Raw genomic sequence first — 18730 nt, forward strand, 5'->3', positions numbered from 1 at the left:
ATTAGGATTCACCATTGACATGTTATTATATACAAAAAGTTACCTTAAAAGATTATTAAAGTTGCAAAGTCAAATGCTTAAAAATTAGGAAATACCGGAACTAAGGTTGCCTGGGCAACCCCCGTACAGCCCTTGTGCAGTATGTATGCATTATGACAGAGTCTTTAATTACATGGTCACATACTACTTTGCATAGAACCTCTGCCTCACCTAGTGCACAGGAATGAAAATATCAGATTGTGATGAGGTGTCCACCCCACACAGGACTGGAAGGGGTTAAGATGGCCTGGGGAGTGACTGACTCCACAAGCTGTACCTGGAGGAGAAGCTAGGGAGCAGGGAATTGATTGGAAGCAGGATCAGCTGGAGGGCCCTATGAGCCAGAAATCTGGCAAAAGAAGGAGCTGGAGGAGGGAAGGCATCCCTGGAAGAAAGGGAGGTGTGTCTGGGGCTAGAGGCAAGTAGTCTACAGTTACTCCCTGGGAGGAGGGAGTGTAGCTTGGCAAGCCCAGAGAAGTGGGAGAGCCAGAGGTGGGCAAGTATCAGGGGAAAAGCAGCCATGTATGAAGTAGGTCAAACCTTGGGTGCCGATGAGAGGAGCCCTGAGCTGGGACCCAGGGTAGAGGGTGGGCCCAGGTGAGCAGGAAGACAGCCTGAGCCCATTTGATACCCAGGAAGGAGGGAACACATATGGTGACTCAGTTTTGAAGAGGAGGCTGCGGTTTCTAGAGTGAGAGGGGCCACAAAGTGAGACAGAATGGGAGGGACATCACCAACGGAGGGTGCAACACCGGGACAGAACTAGTACTCAGGACAACCAGGAGGAGGCGCCCCCAGCATCACACAAATGATCAACTATTCAGTATTTTGTTTTCCCATTGTTCAGTGTGTGGCCCCAGCCCTTATTCACTGCACACTATTCAACTGATGCTCTGAAGAGACAATTATTAATTTCCTCACAGGCTTTTCTATGGTGCTCATGACTGCAGTATCTGAGTGCTTCGCAAACATTAATGATGTCTTCATAACACCCTGTGAGATATGGGAATAATAGCACTGGCCCTTTTACAGTCAGGGAACCAAGGCACACAGAAGCTAAGGGACTTGCCCAAGGTCACACAGCAAGTTTGTGTAGAGAAGGGAATCTCAAATCCTAGACTAGTGTCTTAAGCACTGTGTCATCCTGCCTTTCAGTCCCATTTCCCCCCTTCCCCTTCTTCTGCCCCAACTCCTTGTCCAGCCACTCAGAGTTCCCTCCTCCTGTCTCCAACCCATCTCTTCCTCTCCCCGCCACTGGTTCCCAGTAATGTCTCCCTTCCCAGGCTCTTCCTCCAATCTTGGTCTCTCCCTGTGATGGGGTTTGCTCTACTCACCACTGGATGGTGCTACTTGATGATGGTCCTGGGGATTAGTGCGGTCAAGGCCAATGCATCTTCTAGCCATTACACCCCATCTGTTTCTCCTCTGCAGTCCCTCTTGGGCTCTCAGGAGCCACAGCTGACTTCTTTGTGATTCCAGCTAGGTCACGATCACGGTTCCCCTTCCAAGGGGGAGTATCAAGGTTCCTGCTCTCCAGCAGTCTCAGGAAGTCTTCTGCTTCACTGCCTCACAGTGTCACTCTCTCAGTGGAGGTAACCCAGGTCTACTTTCTACTCTGGGTTCCAGCTCAGGGACTTTCTACACAGCAGCACAGGTCCATTCCCTGCACCTTGCTGCCTTTCCTTGAGCCACTACCATACCTCCTGACCTTCCCCACTCCTCTGGGTTTGCCAGTCTCTTCATTCCCTCCTCCCAGGGAGTAACTTTAGGCAACTCAGCTCTGCAGTCTCCAGGCATTCCTCCCTCTTTCTAGGGAATGACTGTAGCCCCTTCTGTTGCCAGCCTCCTGACTTATATAGATCCCGCCTGTCACCCACGGGTGAGGGTCTCTCTAATTAGCTGCCTCCAGCCTGTTTGCAGCCTAATTAGCTTATTAGGACCACTTGGCCCAATTCAGGCTCTTGCAGGACCAGTGTGCAAAGTGTGATTTTTTTCAAAGGTCAGATATGGGTGGATTTTCATGAGGGTTTGCAAAAGGACATACCTGACAAGACATGACTTTCACCCCATTCCTAATTTTAAGTGCCTACTCCACAGCATGAGGATGCTAGAGCATTTATTACAAAGTCTCAAGAATTTTTTTATTATAGGCAAAACGTATTTTCCCTGAGCCTTGTCCTGAGAAACAAATTACATTTTCCAGAAGAATTTAGCCTGGGGCAGACACTAGCATATCAGCCCAAACAGTTAAAGTTTGGCAAAGTTATAAGAACTGAATACAGGGACTTATAATGGGAAGTGTCAGGCAACCTTAACAATAGGCAGTGCTATAGCTCTGCCTATAATAATGCTTCGAAATGATCTATATAATGTAACATTTTTTAAAGGAGTTACTGCACATGGGATTCAAAATTAACGATTTAACTGAGGAAGCCATATAAGAATCTATTCTGTTTTCAGTAGCCACAGGGGATCCCTTCAGTTTTCCTATAGACTTCCACCAAGATTAGATTGACTTCAAGAACAGCTCTGAGCTAACTGAACAGCTATAAAGTGACAGTCTACCGGTGTTTCATATGGGTTTCTGCTGAAATTGGATCACTAGATTTACATTTTGTACTAATTGTATAATGTATCAACTAAAAATAATCCACGGATTCAAACAAGGTGACAACAAAAATCCCCACAAATCAGGTTTTTTGCTATACGAATAACTAATTTAAAAACACTGGTCCAGGTTTAGAAACAGAGCAGTGGGTGTTTGGTAAAGGTGAACCACTGGTTTGACAGGGATATTTTCTAGGCCACAATATGTTTCTCTTTGCCTGTTTTTCTCTTTATAAGGGCTAAATTTCCAAAGCTGGGTGCTTAAAACCAGAATCCATTGTTAAATCCCATGCGTACTGATTTAGGTGCCTGACGTTAGTTCTGCTTGAAACTTTAGCCACCAAAATGAGGTCTCTGGTTTTCTGACTTATCCTCATTTCAGCTCCTTTGGATCTATTTTGTTGTATCTATTTTTCACTGATGTCTGTTTTCCCTAAAGCCTCTCTCTCATTGCAGAGAGATGGGCTCTCTGAAGTGACCTGGCACAGAGCTTTAAAATAATAGCAACTGATCCATTGAAAGAAAGACCCGGCTAGAACTAAGGGCACAAGTTCTTCTGATCTTAGGGAGAGGGACCTGGTCATAATGGAAATTCATTTCATGCAAATAAAAGCCACGCAGAAAACTCTCCACTTAATTCAGTTTTGAAAAAAGGCAATTAGAGGCATCTTGAGGAGCATGGTGAAGAATCTGATCCAAATCCCATTGGAGCCAATGGGATTCAAAGCCCTTCTCTCTTGTTTTTCAATGCCATATCTCACCAAGTCATGACTGGCTTTTGTATTTACATTGGGTCTGATGCTGCCCTATGTGGGTGTAACATGCACAGGGAATGGAGGCAGAAACTGCACTCAGTTTCCTTACAAATCTTCCGTTAAGCAGTGTGTGATTGGTCTTCTGTGGAAGAGGCCTGGGGTTACAATCCCTAAACCTGCAGCCCTCCAGGATCTGTTGGACGGAAAGGACATGTGCACAGAGACCCTTGGCCACTCCCTACCTCTCAGCAGCCTCGCTACAGTAGCAGGGGCTCACCCTACTTAAAGGAACCCTGGGAAGCCCCAATTTGGGGTCGTGAGAAGGGGAGGGGAGTTCCAGAGTACCGAGGTGGGCAGGGATGGTAAGCGATGGACGTTTGATTCTGCAGTAACTACTTTTCCCAAACCAGTGGGGAACAGCTGTGGGAGAAATTGGGCGAAGTAAAGCCCCACTTCCTCCATGTCTATGGAACAGCTAGCAAAGGGTTTCTGTGCCATCAGGGTCTGTGTCTGTGGGGACAGGGGAATGCTGTGCATTTGGCACTACTCAGCTGCCATCCCTCCAGACTCAATCCACGGCTTCAAGTTGCTCACTAGAAGCCTGCTCTGGAATCCATTGACGTCAGTGGGAGTCTTTCCATTGACTCCAGCAGGCGCTGGCTCTCATCTGTTTGTGTTTTAAACCAGTGGCTCTCAACCTTTCCAGGCTACTGTACCCCTTTCAGGAGTCTGGTTTGTCTTGCGTACCCCAAGTTTCACCTCACATAAAAACTACTTGCTTACAAAATCAGACATAAAAATACAAAAGTGTCACAACACACTCACTGAAAAATTGCTGACTTTCTTATTTTTACTATATAATTCTAAAATAAATCAACTGGAATATAAATATTGTACTTACATTTCAGTGTATAGTATATAGAGCAGTATAAATAAGTCATTCTCTGCATGACATTTTAGTTTGTACTGACTTCACTAGTGCTTTTTATGTAGCTTGTTGTAAAACTAGGCAAATATCTAGATGAGGTGACATACCCCCTGGAAGACTTTTGTGTACCCCAGGGGTACACGTATCCCAAGTTGAGAATCACTGCACTAGAGGATCACTGAATTAGACGGCCTTTGAATCTGAAAGATTAAGGCCAACATTTTCAAAGCTGGGTGCATAAAGGTAAGCACCCAACTACGTGGTGATTCTCAGAGGTGCTGAGCACCCACAGCCAATGAGAGCCACAGTGTCCAGCACCTGTGTAGTCTCAACAGGTGGCATATCCTTAGAGGAGAGGAAGGTGCCTGTAATCTGCACCAAGGTAAGTGGCAGGCTCTTGGCATATTGCCCAAGAGAGGGGTCCCTATGTGCAAAAATGTGGGTGCCCAGCCTTTACTACACACCCAGGTGCAGATAAGTCACAGCACACTTCTCACTGGTACAGCAGCTCCCAGAGAGGACTGAGCACAGCTACGTTAGAACATGTCTTACGCAATGTGGTGTGTTTCCTGCTGATTTGTGGTTTGTACAGAGTTAGCAGTTTCAAGTGTTGTCCAATGGGCTGTGAGTGAGATGACCTCAATAATGTAAACATCTGCTCAACTCATGTAATGCTCTCACTATCGATGGATGGAAGAGACCTATCAAGGCACCTAGCCCACCTCCCTGCCAGTTCAGGAATAAGGAGACATTTTGCCTTCTAGAAAGGCGTGGAAACGGCTTTTTCAAGAAATAAAGATGCAGAGCAAGGAAAAAACACCTATAATAATATGTTGCAGTGTAGTGGTCCCTTGCTCCCAAGTGGGGAGGGAGACTACCCCTGCCTCACTACAGACAGCCAGTAATCAGTAGTCCGTGGGGAAGCGCTGGCCCTCTGAGGGGAGGAGGAAGAGCACAAACAGTCTTCGGCCCACAGCCTCCTGGCTGGGGCAGACAGAACACAACAGTCTATAAAGGAAAGCTCCGGCCCTCTGGGTGGGACAGAGCCACAAATGGTCTTTACCCCACAGCCTTCTGGCAGGGGCAGACACCAATTAACAGTCTATGGCTCCACAGCCTTCTGGTGGGGGTAAGCCAACAACACAGCACAGATTTTTGGGCCAAAAGGGGGAGTTTGTCACCCCAGGAGCGGGATCAGCAGCAGGGGGTTAGGGGAACCCAGCCCCACCCAACTCCACAGGTCCCAGCCCAGGGCCCTAACAGTGGCAGATGGGTCCACCACTGGGTCAGTGGGGATCTTACTGAAACACACTGGACTTATTCTTTGGCAGCAAAACCAGACTAAAGTCTTGTTCCCCAGGGCTACTCCAACCACAGTCTGGGTGTAGGGCCCCGCAGTCCAGAGGTTCTCCATCTCCTCGGGGTACTCGGCAACCAGCAGTCCCCACAGCTCCCCAGGGCATTTGTCTGGAGGCAGTTCTGGCAGCTCCTCAGGGTACTCGTCTGCCTCCTCTGACCACAGGGTGCACCTCCAATCAGGGCCTAGTCCAGGATCCTGTCGAGATCTCAGCTTCCTGGAAGAAACATCTGCTCCTTCTGGTGCTTCATCACCGAGCTCCAGGGTTCTCCTAGTCCGGTGAAGAGGACGGGGTGGATTTAGCTCCTCCCACCAGAGGGAGTGTCGTGGTCCCTCATTCTCCAGTTCGGAGAGACCACTCCGCCTCACTACATGGACTATATAGTATCTTCTCACCTGTAGCTCTCAAAATGCTTTCAAAGGTGGAGTTTATTTCTGTTTTGCAGATGGGAAAAACAGAAGTACAGAAAGCTTAAGTAACTAGCATAAAGTTACAAAGTCAGTGAAGCATCAGAGTCCAGAAATAATCTGCATGGGACTGGGGGAGTGAGGTCATTTATACTCCTGAATCCTTGGAATAGGTGGATGGAAATAAAGCTGTGTGGAACATTCCAACCTCTCCTCTCTTCCCCTCCCAACACAACTACTGCTGGGTTTGCTACAGATGTGACACCCGGGACAAATTTGCTGAGTTCACAAACTTCTTAGCCAGTTTAGGGACAAATTTTGAGAAAACCTGGATTAAGTTAGAGAGCCAGCTGGAAACGAGGCAAAACTTGGTGATCCTGACAAAGTTTCGCTCTGTTTTCTGATAATTCAAAGAGAAATGTAAAGGAAAATTTAAAGGGATGAGTGAGACTAGAGAAATTCAGATTCCACAGAGCACAGTGATGGACAAGGAACTCCATGCTTACGTCATTCATGTCTGTTGGGGCTCCAAACTACCTCACGGGGCCGCTCCTCCCTTGAAAGATATGTGCCCAAGCTCCAGCTCTCCTCCTCCAGATGAGTGACCCCACAATCAGACTGACATACAACAGTCCCTTTTCCAGCTACTCTCTAGACACCCTGATTCCCACAGCCATGGAAAATAAGTGCATTCAGCTGAACGTCACCATATTTACCTCCTAACTGCCTGAGATTTCTTGCTTTTAAACAATCACCTTCAGTTTATTTCCTATACAAGCTTCTAGTGCCACATTTGCCTACCCCAAACAGGATTCAGCTGCAGAGGGAGAAGATTCTCATTGTGGAGTTATTGGAATGCTAATGGGGGCCTATGTCACGTTCTCAAGGCTGAGGTGAGTTTTGGTGGGTGGGAGAGGAGGGAACCCTGGATTCCCCATGTTACTGACTATGATACAACATTACATTTGGGGAGATGACAACAAGGTCTGGGTAACCCAAACCTTGAAGGCCCTCAGTGTCTTGGTTCACTGCCCTTCAAGTGTTGATACTCAGAGGAGGCCAAATGGGCTTATCCAGAGTGGAATTTCTCCAGGATACAGGAGCTGCCACTTCCAACCTTGTGAAAAGTGCTCTAGGATCTAGGCAGTAGATACCATAGTCAGGACTTCAGTTTTATGTCTCTTTCAAAAGATGGCACCCCCAGTTAACATGGGCACTGCCACATCCTCACCTAACTGCCCCTGCCAGCATGATTTGTGTGCGAGGTCACGCTGGCGGGGGCAGAGAGGCATGCGCTTCAAAATGGTGTCCTCCACCCATGATACCAGACAAAGCCATGTCTGGTTTTGCCTCAGTACCACATAGAGGACAAAACCTCAGAAAAAGAGGACTGTCCAGCTTCAAACTGGACAAATGGCTTGCCTACCTCCAGTACAAGTAGTACATGACATCAGGCAGAAGGCCAGGGCTGGCCTTAGGGAAAATGGCACCCTGAGCAAACTTACATTTTGGCACCCCTGATCCCTGCTGCCTCCCCATCCATCTCCTGATCGCCTTTGGCCCCTGCTGCTGCCTCCCCAGGCTTCCCACTCTCCTGCCCGCTCCCGCTGCCTCCCCTGTGCTCCCCACTCCCCTCATTGCCCCTGGCCACACTTCTACCTCCAGCCCCCACATCCATCCTCCCATCGGCCCTGGCCCCCGCTGCTGCCCCCAGCCCCTCACCATTCTCCACTGTCCCTGGTCCCCTCTGCCCTCCTGGCCTCCCACCCATCGCCCTGGCACCTGCTGCTTCCCCAGGCTTCCCACCCCCTATTGCCCCTGGGCCCTGCTGCCTCCCCCCATTGCTTAATTTGTAATGAAAGAGGTGCCAGGACTCAGCCCTGGCAAGCCCGAGCACTGGCTGGGCGCCCAGCTCTGAAGGCAGTGCTGCCGCCAGCAGCAGTGCAGAAGTAAGGGCGGCACGGCATTAGGGTTGTTAGTGTTCCCGGATTGTCCTGGAGTCTCCATTAAAGATTGTGTCATGCGATGAAACCTCCAGGAATACGTCCAACCAAAATTGGTACAGCCACCCTTACTTCTGCACTGCTGCTGGCGGCGGCACTGCCTTCAGAGCTGGGCAGCTGGAAAGTGGCAGCTGTTGGCCAGGAGCCCAGAGGTGCTGGGGCTATGAACTGCCAAGCCTAAAGGTGCCAGGACTCAGCCCTGGCAAGCCCCAGCACAAATTAAGCACAGTCTCCCCCTAACATTGCCCCGAGCTCCCTTCCGTGGCCTTGCACCCCAGGCCCACTCTGCTCCTTGCCTCTTGACCACAGCGCCTCCCGACCACAGTGCCCACCCATAAGGCTGGCTCTGGCCAGTCCTCTGGCCATCGACACCAATTCCTGCATCACCAGGTTTTTGCTATTTCTCCCGTCCATTAAGTCTCCCTGTGGGAGAAAACACTGTGGGTCTCCTTTGGGGTTGAGCAGTGCTGAGAATAAAATGGCTGCAATCTCTGCAACAGGCAGAGCTCTTAGAAACTGAAAGGCACAGGATGCAGAAAAGAAAGGCATCCCAGTTGCATTACTACAAACAGCATATCAGGTTTCCCCCAGGAGTCCCAAGATCTGCCCTTGCTCATTTTCTGAAAACCCACAAGACCTCAACACAAGGTGTGCAGATAGTCCATTTATTGAAACTTCCTCTCCCTGTCCCCCTCGCCCAGGACATGTCATTCTCACTTTGAAGGTATACAAGTTTTCCCGGATCGCTTTGGCTCACCGCTGTTACAATACTTCTTTAAACATCAGCCCATTGGATACAGGACAATACTAATTACACCCACATGAACAGCTTCTACGTGTACCAGGGACTTTCTGTACTTTTTGCACATGCCGACACCTTGCAGCGATTAGACGTTCTCGGCAGCTATTTCCTTGCCAGGCCTAGCACAGTGCTGTGTGACTGAACTCTGTGTGAAATCAAACTCTCCGGCAGCTGCTTTTAATCACTAAAATCGGCAACATCTTAAAGTGTGTGAGAGTAATCATGTGAGGAAAGAGGGACAAGGTTAAGCAAAATCAAAAATTTCCTTGTCAGCATGTACATCACTCAAGTGAGTCAATCTTCTCCCACCTGCAGGAAGGTGCTCTGCCCATCTGCAGGGAAGCACAGAACCAGGGGTAACAGAAAGAACCTCACTCTGGAGAATACCTTCTGGAAATGTAGAAGAGTTCAGGCGCTTAAGAACTTGATTATACCTGAGTACTTCCATCATCCATCCAGCAGGTGGTGCTGTTGTCAAGCCTTTCCTGCCTCAGTCTTTCTCCACATTTATGAAAGGATGACCCACAGGTCAGATGGAGCAGGAAATGTGCATAGGTGGCTGAACAGCTACATTGTACTTGGCAAGAGCTTTTAATCAATCCATCTTTCCCCCAAATTTATTGGCATATATTTCTTAAACATAGTCATGATGAACCTTGCTGCACCGGTGAGGAAAACAGGGTGTATTCTTTGCATGAAGAATTGCACAGAAAGCAAAATTAGCCAATTGGAGAACCTTGCCCTCCTAGACATCCTGGTTCCATGGAACTGGGCAAATACATAAATACAAGAATGTATCTATCAGCAGGATAACAACACCACCATTATGATTTCATTCAGTCATACCTAGAAAACCAACACCCAAGCACAGGGAAGCTGGACTTTGCTCCTGCCCCTTCCATGCTTATACTGCACTGGAGCTCCTGCCACTTGGCATTATATGCACATCTATATGTATCCAATCTGACTTAAGCAATTGCAGACCCACCAAGTGAGCTACTTTGTGCATTTTCACTCTGCTCGTACTTCAGGGAGACGTTATGCAAATACAACCCTGATGACAGACAGTGCAGAATAGAGACAGGTATTTGAGATACAAATATCAATCACAGCCTTATCTTTATTTATAACCTAGCCATGTTAGCAAGAAACTGAATGAAAGACCTCTGCTTCCAAAAAACAGCTGAGGTCAGACGATGGCCCATTTACGCTGCTTCTGCAGTATAAAGACTTATAGAATCATAGAACTGTAGGGCCGGAAGGGACTCACAGAGATCATCTAATCCAGCCCCCCATGCTGAGGCAGGACCAAGTATACTTAGATCATTCCTGACAGGTGTTTGTCTAAAACTTGTTCTTAAAATCTCCAATGATGGGGATGCCACAATTTCCCTTGGAAGCCTATTGCAGTGCTTAACTATCCTTATAGTTACAATTCCCGCCCCCACCCCGATAGCTAAATCTCCCTTGCCGCAGATTAAGATCATTATTTCTTGACTTTCCTGCAGTGGCCATAGAGAATAATTGATCACTGTTCTCTTTATTACAGCCCTTAATGCATTTGAAGACTGTTGGCAGCTCCCTGCTCTGTCTTCTTTTCTCATGACTAAACACACCCAATTTTTTTAACTCTTTCCTTATAGGTCAAGTTTTCTTAATCTTTTAGCGTGTTTGCTGCTCTCCTCTGGACACTCTCCAATTAGTCCACATCTTTCTTAAAGTGTGGTACCCAGAATTGGACATAGTACTCCAGCTGGGGCCTCACCCGTGCTGAGAACAGGACAATTACCTCCTTTGTCTTACATATCACACTGCTATTAATACATCCCCAAAAGATATTAGCCTTTTTCTCAGCTGCATCACAGTGTTAACTCATATTCAATTTATGATCCCCTATAATTCCCAGATCCTTGTCCTTTGTCTATCCAGTTATTCCTCATTTTGTATTTGCACATTTGATTTTTTCTTCTTAAGTGTAGTACTTTGTCTTTGAAGACAAACCTCTCCCAGCTGGGTGTTTTCCACATGTTTTATAAGCATACTCTCCTCTCCATTATACAAATCATTCATGGAAATATTGAATAGTATCGGATCCAGGACTGACTGCCATGGGACTCCACTAGACATTTCCTACCAGTGTGACAATGAACCATTGATAACTACTCTTTGAGTACAGTCTTTTAACCAGTTGTGCACCTTATAGTAATTTAATCTAGACCACATTTCCCTAATTTACTTATGAGAATGTCATGTGGGACTGTGTGAAAAGCCCTACTGAAATCAAGATATATCACGTCTGCTTCTTCCCCAATATCCACTAGGCCAGTAACCTTGTCAAAGAAAGAAATTAAGTTGGTTTGACATGATTTGTTCTTGACAAATTCATGTTGGCTATTACTTATAATCGATTATCCTTTAGATGCTTGCAAATTGATTGCTTAATAATTCATTCCAGTATCTTTCCAGGTATCAGAATTAGACAGACTGGTCTATATTTCCCTAGATCCTTTTTGTTCCCTTTTTAAAAGATAGGCACTATGTTTGCTCTTCTCCAGGCCTCTGGCTCCTCTTCTCTCCTTAAAGGTTCCAAGATTGCTTCAGCTTGTTCCTTCAGGATGAATTTTGTCAGTCCCTGCTGACGTGAATACATCTAGCTTATCTAATAGTCTTAGATGTGTTTTTCCCTATTCTGGCTTGTGTTCCTTCCCCTTGTTGTTAATATTAATTGTGTTAAGGATCTGGTCACAATTACCCTTTTTAGTGAAGACTGAAGCACAATGGGCATTAAACACCACAGCCTTCTTCAAGTCATCTCTCCTTAGTTCCTCTTCCCTGCTCAATAATGGACCTACACTTTCCTCCCTCTTTCTCTTGCTCCTATGTATTTATAGAACTGCTAAATGGAACTCAGCCGTTTGATTTTGGAGGGCAGAATGGTGTATGGGGGAATTCCCCTAGCGCAGAAGCCGCACAGGAGCAGTATACGAGACCCTACACTTCCCCCCCACGTCAGCCCCGGTGTAAGGGCAAGCTCTGGGGAACAGGCGAGGGGGTGGCTGAAGTCCTTAGTGCTCTATTTTAGACTGCAGAGTAATTCACATGCAGCTATAAGTTAGAGTAACCCAATATTCTTAAGCCACCTTTGACTCCCCATGTCTGGGCTGTGCCTCCTCAGACATGCCGTAGAGAATCAGGCCCTGGGCTAACTACTGAGCTAAAGGAGGACCAAGGTTTGAGAGCACGTCTAGTGCGCAAGAGATACTGAGTCCATGAACTGCTCTTTCCCTGGGATGTCTCTTTACTAGGCTTAGCTGTATTAGGCATTTGAAGCCAAATAAGATCAGACATGCTTAAGCCAGCAGTAGCTTGTTTTAGGCCTGGTCTACATTGGGGGAGGGGGGTTCGATCTAAGGTACGCAACTTCAGCTACACGAATAGCGTAGCTGAAGTCGAAGTACCTTAGTTCGAATTACTTACCCGTCCTCACGGCGCGGGATCAACGTCCGCAGCTCCCCCGTCGACTCCGCCACTGCCGTTCGTGGTGGTGGAGTTCCGGAGTCGACGGGAGCGCGTTTGGAGTTTGATATATCGCATCTAGATGAGACGCGATATATCGAACTCCGAGAAATCGATTGCTACCCGCCGATATGGCGGGTAGTGAAGACGTACCCTTAGAAATACTTCCATCACCACAGCCCTGGCTTCCTGAGACAGGTGCTACTATCTTAGAAGCCCTGACTCAAGAAATTCCACATGTGGCTTCAAAAGTCATCGTTTACCAACGGTTGTTGCCCCACCATGTCTGAGACACCCTCCTCATGCCCTGTGATGGATCTAGGAAGACACAGCAGCATGTCAGACAGCACAGTAGCTCCACTTCACAATAGAGCCTGCTGTACCAGGGGTTAGAGGACAGAAGGAATAATTAGTGGTTTTAAAAGCTCAACAGAGATATCCCAGAGCTATGCCTAGTCAGTAGGCCTCCCTCCAAGGGACAAATAGTCTGTGGACTCAGTCTCTCTTGCTAGGTTTTCCCCTACACAAAGAACAAAGGCCCATGTCACTTTCAGTCTAGAGCAATGGTGGGCACATGCGGCTCATGGGCCACATGCAGCCCATCAGGGTAATCCGCTGGCGGGCCTCCAGACAGTTTGTTTACATTTGCATGGCCGCCCGCAGCTCCCAGTGGCCATGATTCGCTGTTTCTGGCCAATGGGAACTGCAGGAAGCAGCGGCCAGCATGTCCCTGCGGAATGTGCCACTTCCCGCAGCTCCAATTGGCTGGGAATGGCAAATTGTGGCCACTGGGAGCTGCGAGCGGCTGTGCAAATGTAAACGAACTGCGTGGCGGCCCGCCAGTGGATTACCCTGACGGGCCACGTGCAGCCCACGGGCTGCAGGTTGCCCACCACTAGCCTAGAGGACTTATTTCCAATTAAGGAAAACAAAAGGGAAAGAAAGAACACCTACAAAGTCTCCATGCAACAGAGAACAGCGCGCCAGTGCCTCAGTCTGACATCCGGCACCTGAACTGACGCACAAAGCAGCAGCTGCCTCTATAGCAGGCAGAGCAACTCCTCCACATGTAAAGGTGCCGTGTATAGAAACAGATTGATATTTCCTTTCGGTTACATCCATGCATACAACTGGAATCAGGGAGTCTCCAGGCACTCTGTGCAGAGGGGTGGGGCTGGTTAGTTGACATTCGTATGGCACTTAGAAAATATAACGTGGTCTATTAGCTCAAAACCTCTTGCCGCCTTACCTGCTGTGTTTCAAGAGTTCTGAAGGGCTTAGTAAACTGGAATTTCCAATAAATGGGGGAGTGGTAATTCCCTCTTCTCTCTGGGTTTCTTGCATAAGGAGAAGTGGAGAAACACACAGTAACATTACTGAAGGAATAGTGGGCACCGCTAGGACTGGCTGAACAACACATGAAGTTATCTAGCGTCTCTTTTCACACTGGGGTTGTCACTAAGGAGACACAAATTGAGGTCAGTTGGTGATACACTGTGTAAAATTAGTGTAAGTGAGAGGGGCATCAGGGCCAGAGCTTAGGAGAGATATTAGGGACACTCTGTAGCTAGGATTTCCTCTCATCAGACAAACTAGCTGTTTTTCTTTTCCCAGCAGCGGCAGCCATCAGTGGAAGGGGCTCTTTGGCTCCTCTGTTTCCTGTTGGATATTAGGGAGCAGCTAGGGAAAGCCAATCAGCTTTCTTGCCCATGACATTTTTCCATATAAGGGCACAAACCCTGTGGCTGGTTAGATCAAACCTGTGGCAGTGGGGAGGGGTGGCTGCAGGAGATGGGAATAAGCAAGCAACCAAAAACACTTTTCAGCCCATGTATTGAGGGGATTGGCCAAGAAGGGAAGGAGAATAAGAGGCAGCTCCTGAAGTCCATGGCGCTATGATGTTGTACAGCTGCTGAGGATCGGCACCTCAGAGTTTATTCTTCTTTCCTGTGCTGTGGGTGTTGTCAGAGCCCTTTGCAAGGGGATATTATCGCTCTCTCCCAGACACAAAGCCTACATCCATCCTTTGACCCACATCCTGAGAACTAGAGACCTCCTGTCTTACGCCATCCGGGATATTTATAGTCTGACCAGCCACTTGGAGAACAGAGCATTTCCTTTCCACTGTAAACGTTGCGCTACGGTAATAAGGAGCTGCTAGGATGAAACACAAATCTTCCTGTCTTCAGGATTTCCCAGCTCTGCTACTTCTTCAAATGACACTGGCTGGCCAGTTTGCTGCCCAGCAATTCGTTGTATGGAGCTATTATTATTTGTATTACGGTGAGGCCTACGTGCTCCAAACAACCAACCAGGAGAAGACACTTCCTGCCCTGAAGAACTTACAATCTAAATAAAGAAGACAGAGCAAGGGGAAACAGAGGCACAGCCAAATTAAGTGACTTACCCAAGGTCACATTGTAGGTCACTGACAGATCTTGGATTAGAATCCAGGCCTGCTGATTGCCAGGCCAGTGCCTTATTCAGTGGGACACAGTGCCTCCCATGTACAGCTAGTTTGAGTGAAACGTGCTTTGCCAAATGATGTTGCCTCCCTCTTTGGTCATGATTATGAGACAATGTTTTTATTTCAAGGGGAAAGCACAGGGGCAGAGGCCCAGCTCTTCAGAAGCATTTAGGTCCTTAACGCCCACTGACATCAATGGGAGTTAGGTTCCTACATACCTTCAAGGATCTGGGCCAGACTCTCTGGTCAGCCACCCTTCCCTTTGTGCAGCATGTACGGCCTGGGACACCGGCTTTATCCCAGGGCCACAGAGCACCATTCTGTGGGCTAGTGCTAGCACATCATTGAATGAGCTCTGCTGAGGGATTGCCAGTGGCCGGGTTTTCGCTCTCCACAAGAAAACAGCAGCCCACTGCAAGGTGTTGGAAGAACTGGAATGGGTTGAGTGAGCCTGAGCCACAGTGAGCTAGGCTCAGTAAGAGACAATGTTTGTGCTGGGCCTGGAAGAGCTCAGCAAGAGAGAACTAATGAAGTTAATGTGGTAAAAGGTAAGAGTGGTGTGGGACAAAGTGGGCCCGGTGATAGAGTTGCCAACTTTCTACTCGCACAAAACCAAACACCCTTGCACCGTCCCCTTCTCTGAGTGTCCCCCCCGACTCACTCCATCTCCCACCCCCGTTGCTCGCTCTTCCCACCTTCACTCACCTGCTCATTTTCACCATGCTGGCTCAGGGGTTTGGGGTGTGTGTGTGTGTGTGTGCGGGGAGGGGTTGCACGTGTGGTGAGGGCTATGGCTGGGGGTGTGGGCTTTGGTGTTGGGCTGAGGATGAGGGATTTGGTGTGCAGGAGGGGGCTTCAGCTTTGGGCTGATGGGTTCAGCGTGCAGCAGAGGACTCCAGCTGGGGGGTGCAGGCTCTGGGGTGGGGCTGGAGATGAAGGGGTTGGGGTGCAGGAGGTTGCCCCGGGCTGGGATCAAGGGGTTTGGGGAAGGGAGGGGGATCAGGGCTGGGGTAGGTGGTTGAGGCACAGGAGGGAGTCAGGGTTGCAGGCTCCAGGCCGTGCTTACCTCAAGCAACTCCTGGAAGCAGTGGCATGTCCCCTTTCTGGCTCCTACGCAGAGGCACGGCCAGGCAGCTCTCCATGCTGCCCTCTCTGCAAGTGCTGCCCCTGCAATTCCAATTGGCCGCAGTTCCTGGCCAATGGGAGCAGCAGAACTGGTGCACTGGGTGGGGGCAGCATGCAGAGCCCCCTGGCTGCCCTACATGTAGGAGCCAGAGTGGGGAGATGCTGCTGCTTCTGGGAGCCGTGCAGAGCCACGGCAGGCAAGGAGCCTGCCTTAGTGCTACTGTGCTGCCGACTAGACTTTTAACGGCCAGGTGAGCAGTGCTGACCGGAGCCGTCAGGGTCCCTTTTCGTCCGGGTGTTCCAGTTGAAAATTGGACACCTGGAATTCTACCCGCTGACTACGTGCCTAGAGAACGGCCATGTGTGAGTGCTCAGGCACCAGCAGCATGTGCTAGAGATCACGCAGGGAGGCCATGGAGCATTCAGAGTCTCAGCTAGAAATCCTCCTGGGCAGCACTGCATGGCAGGAAAACTACACACAGGATACGCCCCTTCTGGGCCCAAGTAGTTTGCTGGCTGGCCAGTGTGCCCACAAAATTGCTAGGTGGGAGCAGGGACTGTGTTCCACAAGAGGAGGGTGGCCAGCTCCTGTTAGCATGTGATTGCTCTCTGTGCCCTGTCCCTCACATGCTGACAGGGGCTGGTCAGAATCTAGCCCTGTGTAAGGCAGAAATAGGAGGAAAGGTGTGTACAGGGCTTTGTACTGAATAGGGTGACCAGACAGCAAGTGTGAAAAATCGGGACAGGGGGTGGGAGGCAATAAGCACCTATATAAGACAAAGCCCCAAAAAATCAGGACTGTCCCTATAAAATCAGGACATCTGGTCACCCTAGTACTGAATTTCTTGGACTCTCACGGCATATTGAGTTAGGGCCAGATTTTCAGATGTGCTGATTCCCTACATCTCGTGCTGACTGACTGGAGCTATGGGCACTTAGCCCTTCTGGAACTCAGCACGCACCTGAAATGATGCTGTGAATGTGTTTGTTGTATAAGCTCAGATACCAAACACAAGGGCAAACTAAGAACCAGCCCAGTCAGTGTTCAGTGCTGAGCCTGGCACTCGCCTCTTTTAAAAGGGTTTTTGGTGCTCAGGAACGAGTCCAAGCAGGGAGAGCCCTGGGCACTCCCATCCTCTAATCGTCCCACATGGGCACCGTAAACTTCCCCACACCACCCTGCCAGGGGTCTCACCTTTGCTTCGAAGACTCAGTTCTTAGGATGAAAGTTCAGTCACTGTCCTGGTCTACACTACACAGTTAGGCGGATGTGAGGCAGCTTACTACGATCTAATGATGTCAGTGTACACACTACAGCCTTGCTTCCACCAATGTAAGTGCTCCAATACACCCACATCATAACTCCACCTCCATCAGAGACGTAGGGTGTACGTTGGTGTTTAGGGCAACATGGTGTCTTTGTAGACACTCCATTGCTTACACTGGCTGTTACATTCCCGGGAGAGCTGGGTGGCTGGATCCCACTCCCAGTTGGGAGCAGTGGTGAGAAGCCCAGGTGGCTGGACCATGCTCCCAGCAGGGAGTGGGGAGGCAAGAAGGCCCAGGTGGCTTCCTACAGCTCCCAGTTAGGAATGGGGAGTGGGGCGGGGCAGTCCTCCAGGAACCTATGGGGCAGCTGGGCTCCTGGCAGGGAGCTTCCAGCAGAGCTCAGAGACTGGGCTTTCAGCTCCCCACCCTGCCTCTCTGGTGAAGATGTGCACCACCGACCCAACGAGGGTAGTGTGGACATGCACCATCACAGTAACTACTGCAGTGGCTGTAAGATTTAGTGTACACATATCCACTGTGTCTAGTCATTCTGTGTCCAATAGTAACATGGATCCCTCTGGTCCTCTAAGAAATGGACTGAGATAACCAGCTTCTTTCAGGTAGAACAAGCAACCATAAGACAGTTAATCAGACATTAACCTAGGTAGAGTAAAACCCATGACCTGAGAGTGAATGGCTCAGTATCCAAGATGGGAGGGGTTGCAAGTGCTCTGGAGGATAGGATTAAAATTCAAAATGATCTGGACAAACTGGAGAAATGGTCTGAAGTAAATAGGATGAAATTCAATAAGGACAAATGCAAAGTACTCCACTTAGGAAGGAACAATCAGTTGCACACATACAAAATGGGAAATGACTGCCTAGCATATAGTACTGTGGAAAGGGATCTGGGGGTCATAGTGGATCAAAAGCTAAATATGAGTCAACAGTGTAATGCTGTTGCAGAAAAAGTGAACATCACTCTGGGATATATTAGCAGGAGTATTTGTAAGCAAGACACAAGAAGTAATTCTTCTGCTCTACTCCGCACTGATTAGGCCTCAACTGGAATATTGTGTCCAGTTCTGGGTGCCACATTTCAGGAAAGAGGTGGATAAATTTGAGAAAGTCCAGAGGAGAGCAACAAAAATGATTAAAGGTCTAGAAAACGTGACCTATGAGGGAAGATTGAAAAATGTGGGTTTGTTTAGTCTAGAAAAGAGAAGACTGAGAGGGGACATGATCACAGTTTTCAAGTACATAAAAGGTTGTTACAAAGAAGAGGGAGAAAAATTGTTCTTCTTAACATCTGAGGATAGGACAAGAAGCAATGGGCTTAAATTGCAGCAAGGGCAGTTTAGATTGGACATTAGAAAAACTTCCTAACCTAACCTGTCAGAGTGGTTAAGCACTGGAATAAATTGCCTAGGGAGGTGGTGGAATCTCCATCATTG

This window comes from Mauremys reevesii, linkage group 2 (genome assembly GCF_016161935.1).
Source record: "Mauremys reevesii isolate NIE-2019 linkage group 2, ASM1616193v1, whole genome shotgun sequence".
In the NCBI taxonomy this organism is placed as follows: Eukaryota; Metazoa; Chordata; order Testudines; family Geoemydidae; genus Mauremys; species Mauremys reevesii.